The sequence below is a fragment of the Cervus canadensis genome, chromosome 16 (assembly GCF_019320065.1).
Source record: "Cervus canadensis isolate Bull #8, Minnesota chromosome 16, ASM1932006v1, whole genome shotgun sequence".
NCBI lineage: Eukaryota > Metazoa > Chordata > Mammalia > Artiodactyla > Cervidae > Cervus > Cervus canadensis.
Window position 1 is genome coordinate 22,531,061 of NC_057401.1, and position 14,055 is coordinate 22,545,115.

A 14,055-nucleotide genomic window follows, 5' to 3' on the forward strand; every position below is an offset into this window, starting at 1 on the left:
CATTTGAATTATTTTGACATGCTGAAGAAGAAAGGAGGAATAAAAGCCTTGAGTCCCTTGTTACACTTTAGAAATTCAGTCTATAGAAAAATGGAAATGACTCACCAGTTACTTCCTGAACTTGCAGCTCTCTAGTTATCCTCAGTCCTAACTAAGCATGGTTCCCACTGCCCTGGCTTCCCTTTCCTCTCATCTCATTGTCAAAAATCACTGACAATAGATTTTCTTTTTAGAATGCAGAGTTGGCACTCTAGTCTGGCAGAGAGTTTGCGTACCTGATGATATGCATGTTTGAGTGGTAAGAAAAAGTGTTACGTGAAGCATAGGAGAACTGGTTTCTAATCCTGGCTTTGCCATAGTCTCGCTCAATAGACTGGCTTTATGACACGTTCATACTTCTTGGTTTTCAGTTTCTTCTTTGGCAAAATGGAGGTGATTAGATTAATTATCTCTTTAACCTAATTAATATAGTTATTTAGAAGAATATATATAACACTATATAGAAGAATATATATAACACTATATAAAAGCACCTTACGAAACTGAAATACTGTAAAATGCTCAGTTTGGGGATTATATCATTACATTTCTGAAACCACTTGATGGACTTGGCCAGACTCCTCCTACTGAGGGGCTGTATAACTTAAGGAGAAAAGCATGGCAGAAAGTTGGGAAAAGAATTCTCGTTTTGCTTATACAGTCAGATGAGTGGTTTTTAGGTGAGTGTGGGTGATAAAACATCTGGAAATCATAGAAACACAAAATATTTATGCATTTAATTACATCATACAAATCAGGACTATTTAGTTCTCATTAGTCCTGACTCTTTTGATGAACTATGATTATGTAATATGTATACAATACAAATAAAAGGGCTTACCAGGTGACTCAGAGATAAAGAATCTGCCTACAATGCAGGAGACACAGAAGATGTGGGTGTGATCCTTGGGTTGGGAAGATCCCCTGGAGAAGGAAATGGCAACCCACTCCAGTATTCTTACCTGGAGAATTCCATGGACAGAGGAGCCTGGCAAGCTACAGTCCATGGGGTCACAAAAAGTCTGATGTAACAGCACCCAACACTGACTCATACAAATAAAAAGTAAAGGAGATATACTACTCCTCAGTTCTTTCCTCACTCTAAGCCCAAAATAGGGTTAATTGAGCTCTTTACTCACCATAGTAGTCAGGGTTCTCAGAAAAATAGAACCAAGAGGAGACAGATAGGTCAGAAGATATCTTAAAGAATTGATTCATATGATTGTAGAGGCTGGCAAGTCCAAAATCTGCAGGGCAGTCTGGCAGGCTAGAGACCCAGGAAAGAGTTGACTGTACAGCTCCAGTCTGAAGGCAGTCTGCTGGCAGAATTTCCTCTTCCTCAAGGGATGTGAGTCTTTTTCTTAAGTCCTTCAGCTGATTCCATGAGGCCCATCCACCTTGGTTGGATGGCATCACCAACTCAATAGACATGAGTTTGAGCAAACTCCAGGAGATAATGAAGGACAGGGAAGACTGTCATGCTACAGTCCATGGGATCATAAAGAGTCAGACATGACTTAGTAACTGAACAACACCACCACCTTATGGAGTGTGATCTGCTTTATTCAGTCTGTTGATTTAATCTCATCTTAAAAGAATATTCACAGAAACACCCAACTGTGTTTGACCAAATATCTGATACCATAGCCTAGCCAAGATGACACAAAATTAACAAGCAGACTCACCAACTTACAAGTCACAGCAGCAGGTTGCAGTTTCCCCATCCCTCCCTTGTCAGTTTTCCAGGAATTTCTTACAACTGAATGTCCAAGGGTGATTCTGGGTGTGCCATGGGAGGAGACAGCATGAAATGTGATAGAAAGTCCAGCGCACAGCAGCTCTGAAACATTAAGCAATGAGGCCCAACTGGGACAGCTTCCAGGGACAAGTCAGCCCTGGGACCTCCAGTCAGGCCATTGCCCAAGGCCTAGCAGCAAATCGTGCTCCCACAAAGCAGTTCTAATTCCTGCCCATTGGACCCAGACCACAGGCTGAGCCCAAAGGCAGTGTCAGGCTAAATTTGGGTGACAACACTCTCAAGAAACACTCGGAGCCTCTTCAATTACAGTTAAGATTGTTCTCCTTTTTTTCTCATTTACTGATCGTTCTGTTTCCTTTATTGTTTATTATGCAAAGGCCAAGTCTAAATCATCTCAGACAACTCTGCCACTCTGAATCCTGACTTGAAATCTTGGTGAAGGTTGTTTTGTTATTTTTTTGTTTGTTTTCTCTCTAAGACCTTCTCAAGTAGTTCTCTCAGATCCTTTGTTTCTGATGACTTTTTGCCTAGTACCTGGGACATGGTTCGTGCTCTATGGTTTAACTAATCAGATCTAGCCTGCAACAGAAGTTGTTTTAGTTTATCAAGTTAACACAAGAGAATTTTCTGAGAAAAAAAAAAAGCTAAGGTTTAGAAAGGTTTCAGTGGTTTCAACCCTGACTAATTTCACTGGGCTCGAAACTGTACCAGAACAATATTGTAAAGCAATTATCCTCCAATTAGAGGAAAAAAACTGTACCAAGAGCAGCCAAACCTCCTTCCCCATCCCTCCTCTGCTGTTTGGTAATTGCCTATTGTTATTCTCTAGGTGTTTTGTTGATTCTTTTATCGTGTTACCTTGTCACACATAGATGGACACTCAAGAGATACTTGTTAATGGAATGAATAAGATACCTGCTAGAAAAAGAATTTGTTGTAACAAATCAAGCAACAAACAAAAGAAAGTATGAGTGAATGTTTATCTCAGCTGTGACTGAATAAGAACTATGAGCCATAGAGGAAATCATATGGTGGTTGGGGGTTGGGGGGAGAAGCTGTATACTTGATTACATAAATTGTTAAACTCTACAGATCAAAAAAATCATAAGCTACATTTAAAAAGAAATATCAAACTGGGAAAATATTGGCTACATATAATGACATATCAATGTGGAAGTAAATAATGGAGAAAAATCTAAAATTCCAGTTCAAAAATGGGAAGAACATAAAAATAGATAACTCACAAAAGAAGAAGTATAAATGACTAACAGTCATAAAACGACAGAAAACATTTTCTAACAACTACTATTAACAACAACAACAAAAAAAAAAATCAGAGTACTCGTTACTAACTATGGTGCAGTGACTTGGGCACCCTCTTCCATATTTCCTCTTGATCATCAAAGTCAAGTTTTTAAAACTCAAAGCTAGACATTTAATCAGTTTCTTTCTCTGCATTTTAGCTGCTTAGACTCTACATTAGGAGCAATACAAAACAAAAGACCTCACTGCTGCTGAAATGCTGGGAGAGGGGTAGGAACACAAAGAATGGAGAACTATAAGATAAAAGTTATAGTATTATTCTACTACAAGTAGATAGGGATCAAATGTATTTTATTAATTTGAAGAGTGTGATCTATATGTAGTCCACCAACACTTAATTTCAGCCATTCATACCTTCAATGAAAGAATGATCAGTGACTACTGATAGCTAGAAAGTTATGAAATTTCATAACTAGGAAGTTATGAAATCAGTTATATTACTTAGACTGCTTTTTATTGGGTATTGGTTTCCCAAAGGTCCAGAGAGAATGACGTAATGAAGCATGAACTTTCGTCCTGTACTGCCATGTCAGACCAATAACAATTTCTTCTTTCAAAATCCTTTCTCTCTTTCAAAAAACTATGTTTATTCTAAGTAAAATTGAATTGCGATTTTAGCATTGGCACAGTCCTCAAAACAGAAAAATTACAAATTATGTGCCTCGCAGAATCCTTTTTTCTTTTCTTTTTTTTTTTTAAAGCTAATCACCAACCACAATGTGAATTCCTGCAAGAGTGGGGTGCCATGTCACAAAAGATCAGTCTGGCTTCACAGTCTGTTCTTTGCCTGTGTGGAAGACAGATGTTTTTTGTTGAATCAGGACCATAATTTGCATCTGGAAGGACAATGGGCCATATTCTCTCCTGTCCACACACAGAACTACACTGACAACAGCAAGAGCTGCTCAGAGATAGAGGCAGAATTTGGCTCAACCAGTGCAAAATACAGCCCGATTTTTAAAAGTAAATTCTCCAGCTAACATCTAGTGAAGAACAGACCAGCTAGTGGATTTGGAAGTTTCCTTTAAAATTTCTTGAAATTTTCCTTTGAAATTTCCAGCGCAGTGTATGAAGTAATTCCAGACTCTAATGAACTTCAGAGGCCTCTCTGGCTGTAAATAAGAACAAAAATGATTGTCTATATTGGATCCAGGACTTTCTTAGGCAGTAGATAATTTATTGTTATGCTCTATGTCCTCGTTTTCCGTCAGTGATTGATGTATTCTCTTCTGTTTTCAGAAGGCTTTTCTAATATTCACCTTTCTTCAAGATGATCCTGAAAGATGAGTCAGAAGTTCCATACCTGCCTTCCATATGGGGAAGCTGGGGCCCAGAAAGGTTAAGCAGATTTCCTACCCGGGCAACAAAGGAACTCTGAGTTCTCAAGTGGTTATGGAAATCTAGTCAGAATGGAAACGAAACTTCTGCTTCCTTGGGCTATCTTTCCTGCTTGTTTAAAATGAAATCCTTTCTATGTTATCAGTTTCTAGGAGATTGTTTCTGACACATGTAAATTTGGAATCCCCTCTAACTGGAACCAATTTTCTCTGGGACATCCCAGTCATTGGTGACATCTTTATAGACCTCCCCTCCCCATATAAACACAGCCCTCTTCTGGCCAAGCAGGTCATTGTTGATCAACGTCACCAACAGCACACAGAAGGTATAGAGAGTGAACAGCTGAATTCCTAGCTCTAGAGTATTATCTGTGAAACCCATGCAAACCCATGCATATGAAACCCTCGCTTAGTAAATCTGTTTGAACATATTTACTCTCAGAGTTCTATTATTGATGTTTAGATTTTGAGATGGTTTGATCATCTGAATTGAGAAAGAAAGATTTAACCTTGAGAAAGGAGAAAAAGTAGAGAGGGAGTTATTGGTTTTGTGAATTTTAGATTTTCCAAGGGAAAAAGTTGAACAGGGCACAGTTCTATTTTGGGGAGCACAAAATTCTTGAGTGATATGATGTACTTCCCTTTTATAGAACGAAGGAATCTAAGAGATTTTTTTAGTCCAAGTTCCCCATCTTACACATGAAGACATTGAATTCAGGCAAGTTTTGATGTGTCTTAGAACTATTTCCCTCTCAATGTGTATACATTTACCTCATTTTTTTAAAAGTTGTGTAACATCCTATAAGGAGGCATCTTTATTTAGCCATATTTCTTTGAGAACTATCTTGGTTATTTCCAGTTTTTTTTTTTCACTATTATAAACAATACTGCAAAGAATAACTTTATATAGGTATCTTAGTATTTACTTAGTATTTTTCAGAATAGATAACCAGAAATTAAGTAAAAATTTTCATTGAAATAGTCCTCTTAGGAAATTGTACCCATGACAGCACATCTTTGCCAACACTGGATATTTTCAAACTTTTAATTTAAGTTTGTTTTTTTTTTTTTTCTTATTTTGGTCATGCCACATGGCTTGAAGAATCTCAGTTCCCTGACCAAAGATTTAACCCAGGCCATGGCAGTGAAAATACCAAATGGTAATCACTGGACCACCAGGTAAACACGCCCCTCCCCTGCCCCATTTAAGTTTTTAAAATAATTGTGGTCAGTTTCATGTAGCTCATTAATCTATCTGAAATGTAATTTTCTGTACTATGTGAGATGGGGACCTAACTTATTCACTTTGTGAATATTGAAAATGAGAGGAAGAACAGAGCACTAGGTGTGGGAAGTGTAAGAAAAGCAGCTAAGGGCAGCCACCAGGTTATACAATCACTCAGCAAAATAAAAGCCTTCAGCTTACCAGACCTGACCCCTGTGGACACCTTGGAAGGCTAGTTAGAGATCCTGTATTACAGTAGAACAGTTGTATCATATATGCATTTGGGGGCTTAGCTGTACAGTATTTAAGCTTTTGAGGGCCCAGATACTAGTGATTTTAGGACATTTTAAAAGACTTTTAAATGTAATTTTGCCTACTGTGTCAACAATAAAATCTATACTTGGAACTTCCCTGGTGGTCAAGCAGTTAAGGATTCATCTTCCAATGCAGGAGATATGGGTTCGATCCCTGGTGGGGGAACTAAGATTCCACATGCTGTGGACCAATTAAGCCCAGGCACCACAACTAGAGAGGAGCCCACGTGCTGCCACTAAGACACAAAGCAGCCAAAAAAAAACCCCACAAAAGTAGACTGTCTCCACCCACCCGATTCCTACTCATGATTTAACTAGAGCACACTGCCTCCTGAGGGTTTCATTGTGTGTCTCACCCACACACAACCTCCAAGGATCTTATGAAAATATTCCTTTCAGTAGCATATGTACATATATAATGTTCCTGAAAAGATCTGCAAAATACAACTTTCTCTGCCTCATTATATGTGGAATTTTGAAGCTTTTCAGTAATTTTTTTTTTTTTTGCACCCTTATATATTGGTATCCAGCTGTCCTAATCCATGATCAAGCCACTTTTTCTCTCCATGCTTCAGAATTCTCTGGGCTTCCCAGGTGGCTCAGACAGTAAAGAATCTGCCTGCAATGCAGGAGAGTTGGCTTCGATCCCTAAGTAGGGAAGATCCCCTGGAGAAGGATGTGGCAAACCCACGTCCAGTATTTTTGCCTGGATACCTGCAGTATTTTTGCCTGGAGAATTCCATGGACAGAGGAGCCTGGTGGGCTACAGTGCACGGGGTCTCAAAGAGTCAGAAATGATTGAGTGACGAACCCTTTCAGAGTTCTTCGCAACACAGTTCTCTGGGTAGCCCCCAATAATGGATCAGGGTTGACATGCAGGTGTAATCAGTTTGCCGTCTCTGGTCTAGGCCATTGTTAGTAAAAGTCCCATGGTATTAGTGGAAGATTTGTGTCTTGGATATATGCATTTTATCATCATGATGTGCATCAGTGGTCTTGCCCACAGATTTGAGACAAGAGTTATCTAAGGTGGTCTGGCCACCCATGGGAAATTAGGATGTGGCTGTTTGGGGAAGAAGGCCCTTCCTTTTTCCTTTTACAGCTAAGATGAGTCATAGTTCTTCTTGCTTTCTCTGTCAAAGGGCAGGGTCCATGATATGATTTCATATCAAGAGTTCAGAGGTTACATAAGTGCAGATAGCAGATGCTTTTGGTCTCCCACCCACATTCTCTGCTCTATTTAAAGCAGGCGACTTCTGTGACTCTTCCTAAAGATTTTGCTCTGGCTGCAGACTCACGTGGCTTGGGCATGGGGCAAGTGACAAGTGCTGGGCGATTTATGCCCTCAGAAGCATCACTTACCAAGTGACAGGTGGGAATTGTGCTACAACACTCCAAGGGGCACTCTGCAGTTTTCAAGAGCTTCCCAGCTGCCCAGTGGCAGAGGATTTGTTAAGGCTTCCTCCCTATGAACTGCTCCTCTGTTTCACATCTCCCTTCCTCTACCAAGATCCCCTTCCTAACTGTCTTACATCCCCCTTCCCCAACCAGGATCACCTTCCAGAAACCTTCTTGCACGCCAATCCGTGACTCAGAATCTGCTTCTGGAAGAACTCAAACTAAGACATCACTTTCATAGTGGGGGAGGACATATCTTTCTGAGAACTGATACTAGCAAACAAAGCATTTTAAGGAGCTTCCTATTAGCAATAATGAATTTTAATTCTTCACTCGCTAAAAAGATGCAAAGATTCTTCTGTTTTTGTAGAGACAAGGGAGCTATAAAGGGAAGAGGTGAATCCCAGGTCACGAAATCCCTGTCATATCTGACATCATCTAGCTGAAGTCATGGGGTTCTGGGCTTGCTAAAAGAGCCTGGGGCGGCAGACAGGTTGGCTCAAGTGCCAGTAACTGTACCAGAGGCAGCAGTGAGAAATAAAATATTATGTTGTGATTTTTCCACTTGAAGAAATGGTAAATATAACCTTGTTTCAAAAAGTATTTCACTTCAGGATTATCAAATGTAGTTTGATGGTGTTGACTGAAAAAAAAGCACAACGTATAAGCTGAGAATTATGTTTTATTGGGCAGGCTGACTGAGGACGTAAGCCTCAGACGGTTCTGAGGGACTGTGCTGACGAGTGAGAGGGGAGTCAGAGTGCACGGGAGCTTTGGCAAAACAAACAAAAAACAGGTAGTCAAACAGCAAACGATTCCTGTTAATTTAAAACAGACAATTCAAGTTAACGAAGTTAGTGCTTTACTACGTATGAGAAGATAAAGTAGAAAATGGCAACCCACTCCAGTATTCTTGCCTGGAAAATTCCATGAACAGAGGAGCCTGGTGGGCTACTGTCCATGGGTTCCCAAAGAGTCTTGACAAGACTGATGGACTTAGCATGTATGAGAAGATGTAAGAGTCTGGGCTTAGTGAAATTACTCCTGTGATATTCCTTCGATCTTCTCTACCGAGGGCCAGTATCTTGCTTTTCTCCATTCTGACTCCCTTCAGGGTACACTGCCGGGTGCAGCGGCAGTGGCTGATGACATAATAGTTGCAACATCCTATTGTTGATAAGGCAATACTCTTGTTCTCAGGGCCTCACCTTGGTCATAAACCAAACAACAAGGCCTCATCTGGGTCATAAATCAAACAACATTGGGGAGGCATTTCATGAGCAATTTTGTCCCACAGCACTAGAAGTCTTTTTTCTACACCAGATGAAAATTCTGTCGATGGGTCACTCTGTGCTAACAACCTAAAATTCTCTGGATCTTACTAGTTTAGTATAATCCAAGAAATATTTCCCTTTGTTGCTTCCTCTTATACCTAGACTTGCACTATGACAATTATTCTGTGCAGAGTTATATATATGATCAACTGTCTTGAGACATCATTAATTTTATTGGAGACCTGATTACACATTGTATAATGCAGGAGGCAACAATCTTATAAAACACGATATAAGTAATACAGCTAGCAACATTAATAAAGTCATAGAGCAGCAGAGAGAGGCACATGGCATAAATAGTTTGAAAACAACAAGAAAGAGCACATTAAAACAACGATTAGTATAATGAGTTATAACCTGGTCACAATAAGCCATTAAGTCCACAGGGCAGGCAGCTGGAGAAGCCAAGTTCTGGAATGATCAGGTAGAGATAAAAAGATAAATCATCTTTTTTGTAAAGGTATACTTCATCAATTTTTTTGTTGGTCATAATTTGTGTAAGAGGAAAGGTTTTCTAGGAAACAAAAATTAAAAGTCAGTATATTTCAGAAAAAAAGTCATAAAATTATAAACCATATTTATCAGTTCATTCAGTCCTAAGTAATTAGTTCCTATTGATCTGGATGAAGTCATCAGATTTTCCATTAGAGTTTTTTAAAAAATATTTATTTATTTTATTATTTGGCTGCATCGGGTCTTAGTTGCAGCATGCAGGATCGTTTAGTTGCAGCATGGGGAGTCTAGTTCCCTGACCAGGGATTGAATCCAGGCCCCCAGCATAGAGAGCTCAGTGTCTTAGCCTCTGCACCACCAGAGAAGTCCCACCATTAGAGTTTTGTAATTTCTTACTCAGTTCAGTGGTATGATCTAAAAAGTTATCAGAAACATAATTGTCAAAAAGTCCTTTTTATGAATCTTCTTGAAGATCTCCATTTTATGAAAGCATCAGAATAAAACAATGATTATAAACAACAAGACTTAAAGTTGCATGATTAAAGATTTGATTACAATGCAATTGACAAGGAATTTGGATATTTCTATGACGCACAACATTTTAAGGTAATAAGTAGAACTATGCCTGATAACATTATACCAGGACATATCAGATTTTAGGAATGCCTTCTAAATTTTGTAATATATTAAAGACATCTAACCTAAGAGTTTTTTTTTATCACAACTTATTTGACAATGTTTTCATGTAATTTAACAAAAATAATCCTAGTTAATTTAATATGTCTCTTGAGATGTTTCAGGAGCCCTTTGGACTATCCCAAAGTTAGCTGGAGGTCAAAAGAACTTTATTTAGAATTTTACTAGAGGAAGTTTGTCAAAGATATCAAAAGGTTTTAAAATACCTGGTTAAACAGGATCACACGTCACTGTGAAACAATATTTATTTATTCAACTAAAGTGACAATAAAAGGTTTTTAAGGCCTTTCCATTGGTGCTAGTGGTAAAGAACCCACCTGCCAGATGTAAGAGACTCAGGTTCAATCCCTGGGTCAGAAAGATCCCCTGGAGAAGGGCAAAGCAACCCACTCCGGTATTCTTGCCCAGAGAATCCCATGGACAGAAGAGCCTGGCAGTATACAGTCCATGGGATCACAGAGAGTTGGACACAAATGAACTGACTTAGCACGAATGCACACACAGCAAATACAGATCATTCAGAAGGCAAATGAATTTACAATTTGTTATCAAAAGTAGCTCAGCAGTCCAAGAAAACTTTGTGCTCTTAACAGAGGGAAAGAGAACCCTTGTGGGCTTGTGATCAGTGGCTCCCAGAATTTAGGATTTCATGACACTCTCCCCTCACCCCCTGCCCAGTAAAAGAGAGACACTAGCAAATGATTGGCAGCTTTTAATTCTGGGAAATAAGCATATTATTTAAAACATAGTATCTTCTATCAATCCTATTTTGTAAAAGCATGAGCATTTAAACATTTTATTTCATTTTTTTAAAATTTTATTTTATTTATTTATTTTTTAAAGAATTTTTTAAATTAAAAAGACAAAACCTAAGAACAGTGACAATCTTTTCATTGTGGACAAAGAATGTCACTTGCCATATCAGCAAATAAGGGTTGTTTCAGTCATCAAGGCATCAGCCATTTCCACTGGTACGATAACTTGGTATGTTATTTCCATATGATAAAATAAAGGTAAATGAGATAAGAGTTTTCAGGTGACTTCTTTAGAAGTAATTATGTTTTAGATATGTCTATCTAAAATAGTTTCTCCAGATTTCAGGTAATTTGAAAGTTTAGAGTTTTGCTAAAATTAAATTAAATGAAGAGAATTCATGGGATAGCCAGGTGATTTCAAACAAGGTAGAATACTGGAACACTAATTGCTAAACAGGTCTACTTTTGTGTTCTTACAAGAGGAAAACTAAATATGTTCGGGGTTTATTAGACATGTGTCTGGCATCACACTGAGAAAAGAAACTCTGCTACCAGACAATGCAAGTTTCTAGAGGTTATTTTGCCAACCAGGAAATGTTGGTATGACAAACAGTTTACAGTTACTTGCTGCTTGTTGGTTTTCACTAGAGAGTTTTTAATGGTTAAAGTTGTAATATGTGATTAAAGCTACTAGAAACAATAAAGGAAACATGTCAGTATGCAAGGTAAGTAGGATGTGTGTTTTCAACAAGAGAAGGTATGAGAGATGGAAATACATTTTCTTAAAGGGAAAGAGTGACTTTGTCTTAGAGCTGGTTTTCTAAATGGAACAGAAAAATAAGTGATAAACTAAAATAGACACAGAAAATTGTGGAAGCTTTGTGGAAAGGGAGCCCTGAGAAAATAATTTTGTACATTGCAGCCTGGGATTGGATTAAACTTAAATAGGTAAATAAATTTTGTTATTGAGAGTGGGCCAGCGCAGGACTGGATTTTGGTTCACTTTCCCTCTGTTAAGAGCACAAAGTTTTCTTGGACTGCTGAGCTACTTTTGATAACAAATTGTAAATTCATTTGCCTTCTAAATGATCTGTATTTGCTGTGTATGCATGCATGCTTAGTCAATTCAGTCGTGTCCGACTCTCTGTGATCCCATGGACTGTATACTGCCAGGCTCTTCTGTCCATGGGATTCTCCGGGCAAGAATACCAGAGTAGGTTGCTGTGCCCTTCTCCAGGGGATCTTTCTGACCCAGGGATCGAACCTGAGTCTCTTACATCTCCTGCATTGGCAAGCAGGTTCTTTACCACTAGAACCAATGGAAAGGCCTTAAAAACCTCTTATTGTCACTTTGGTTGAATAAATAAATATTGTTTCACCGTGACCTATGATTTACACATTTACATATAAAGATTCTAGCAGGGATTTGCCAGCTAGATTCTAGCATGGATAATCAGAGACATTGCTCCTCAAATTCTTAGACAAACTGTCCCTCTTGAAAACTATTCTTGTTTTCTCTGATGTAGTCCTTTGAGAGTATGTATCTAATCCAGGTGGCAATGTGATGAAAGAATCCTTAGACAAGGGAGTTAGAAGACCAAACCTGTGTGGCCATTCTCGAACTGAGATTTCAGACACAATAGTTTGCTAGGGCTGCTCTAAAAGAGGAACACAAACTGAGCTTAAAGAACAAAAAGTTTTTGTCTCGCGGTTCTGGAGGCTAGAAATCCAAAAATCAAAGTGTTGGCCAGGCTGTTGCCTTCTGAAAGCTGTGAGATGAGGATCTGTTCCCTGCCCCTCTCCTTGGCTTGCAGACTTCATGTTCACAGAGAGTTCTCCCTGTGTACATCAGACTTCTCCTCCTTATAAGGACACCATTCATATTGGATTATACGCACCCCAATTGCCTCACTTTAACTTGTATGTCTGTAAAGATTTTATCTGCAAATAAGGTCACTTTCTGAGATCCTGGGTGTTAGGACTTCAATACATGAACTTTGAGGAGACACAATTCAACCCTCAACATCCAGCAACCTCTCTGGCTTCAGTTTCTCATACCCAGAGGAAACTGTTGGCCTTAATGCTCCTGAAGCATTCTTTCAATCCCAGCTTTCCAAGATTCGCTCAGCCCTTTTGACGTGGCCAAGTCTGGTCCCCTTATTCACAGGACTATAAATATAAAAATTTTCCTGACCCAAGCCTGCCAGCCAGGCCTGGAGGGTGGGAAATGAGTAGGGAAATGCTACTAGGGTGGGGTTTTCCTTTAACCTTTTGTTATTTACAGGAGTTCTGTAATCAGATAAACTTTCAGGGTGTGGTGAACTGGGGGTCTTGACATCCCAAAGGCAAATAAGCAAACTCCAGTGACATTTGTTCTTTTCCAAACCCCGAGGTTTTCTGTGCTCCAACTATAGATGACAAAACTGTTCCAGGAGAGTTGCAGTGTTTTGTTCTCCATGCCAGTTCATTAGCAGCAGAACGGCTGCCGGGCTGTAATCCAACCTGGCTGACATCAGTTCCCCAGTAAAAGGACGGAGCCGGAGCTGGGTCTGTGCAGCCAGCAGGGATCAGGAGGGCTCAGCTGTACTGACACGTTGGCGAAAACAAAACAAAAAAAAAGATAGAAAGAAGGAAGGAGAGAAGAAAGAAAGGATAGAAGGGGATAAGAAAGTTGCAAAAGTTTAGAAAACGAAGAGGCCACCTAGGTTCCTCAAGGGACACAGACAGGAAAGCAGGAGGGAGGGGACACTAGGCATGGTGATAACCCAAATTAAGGTCTGGCCAGCATCGTCTTCAGTATTTAGAAAAATTGGGGTGTGCTTAACCTATAAATAAAAACCATGGATTTTAGAAACCTAAACTAGGAGCATGTGTGCAAAAAAGAAACCTATATAAGGATGTTGAGCTGAACTGTAGTTATGGGAGGCCCAGTAACAGCCCACTTCCTTTCTCTGTGCCTTTTTTATTCATCTCTAAATGTGGTGATGGTAATACAATTGCACTCTTCTCAACTTAAAAATACTTTTCTTCTGAATCACCTGACAAGTCTTTTTTTTCCCCTACACAGCACTTACATCCATTAAAGGATCTTCCAGAGCCCCTGTATCAGTCTAGCAGGTCTCGTTGGAAGCTTCCAGCTCTCCAGATGCTGAACGCAGTCCATGGCTCAGTCACCGACCCCTCACTATTTTCCTTTTTTAATAAAGTGCCAAATTTTTATGTTTAAGCTATGTTTTATTAAGAGCTTCCTGAGCTTTCTTTCCATGGAATTTCTCTGTTCCCACTTCTGGGCTTCCCTCCCAGTTTTATGATATTAGAGAGTGAGCTTGCATGCCACTTTATATTGTTTGAAAAGCCTGGATATTGTATGAGTGTGTCCACATCTCGCCTTCTGTTTCTGCCACGTGTAACAGGGCAGGGAA

At 39.3% G+C, this 14,055-nt stretch overlaps 1 long non-coding RNA gene across 1 annotated transcript; it reads left to right on the forward strand.

The window, feature by feature from the left end:
* The first annotated feature begins 2,018 nt into the window (after positions 1–2,018).
* LOC122454628 lies at positions 2,019–13,835 on the forward strand. Its single transcript, XR_006273457.1, has 4 exons — positions 2,019–2,106; positions 4,361–4,459; positions 5,561–5,637; positions 13,701–13,835. It is a non-coding gene; the product is annotated as an uncharacterized LOC122454628 (long non-coding RNA).
* The last annotated feature ends 220 nt before the right edge of the window (positions 13,836–14,055 follow it).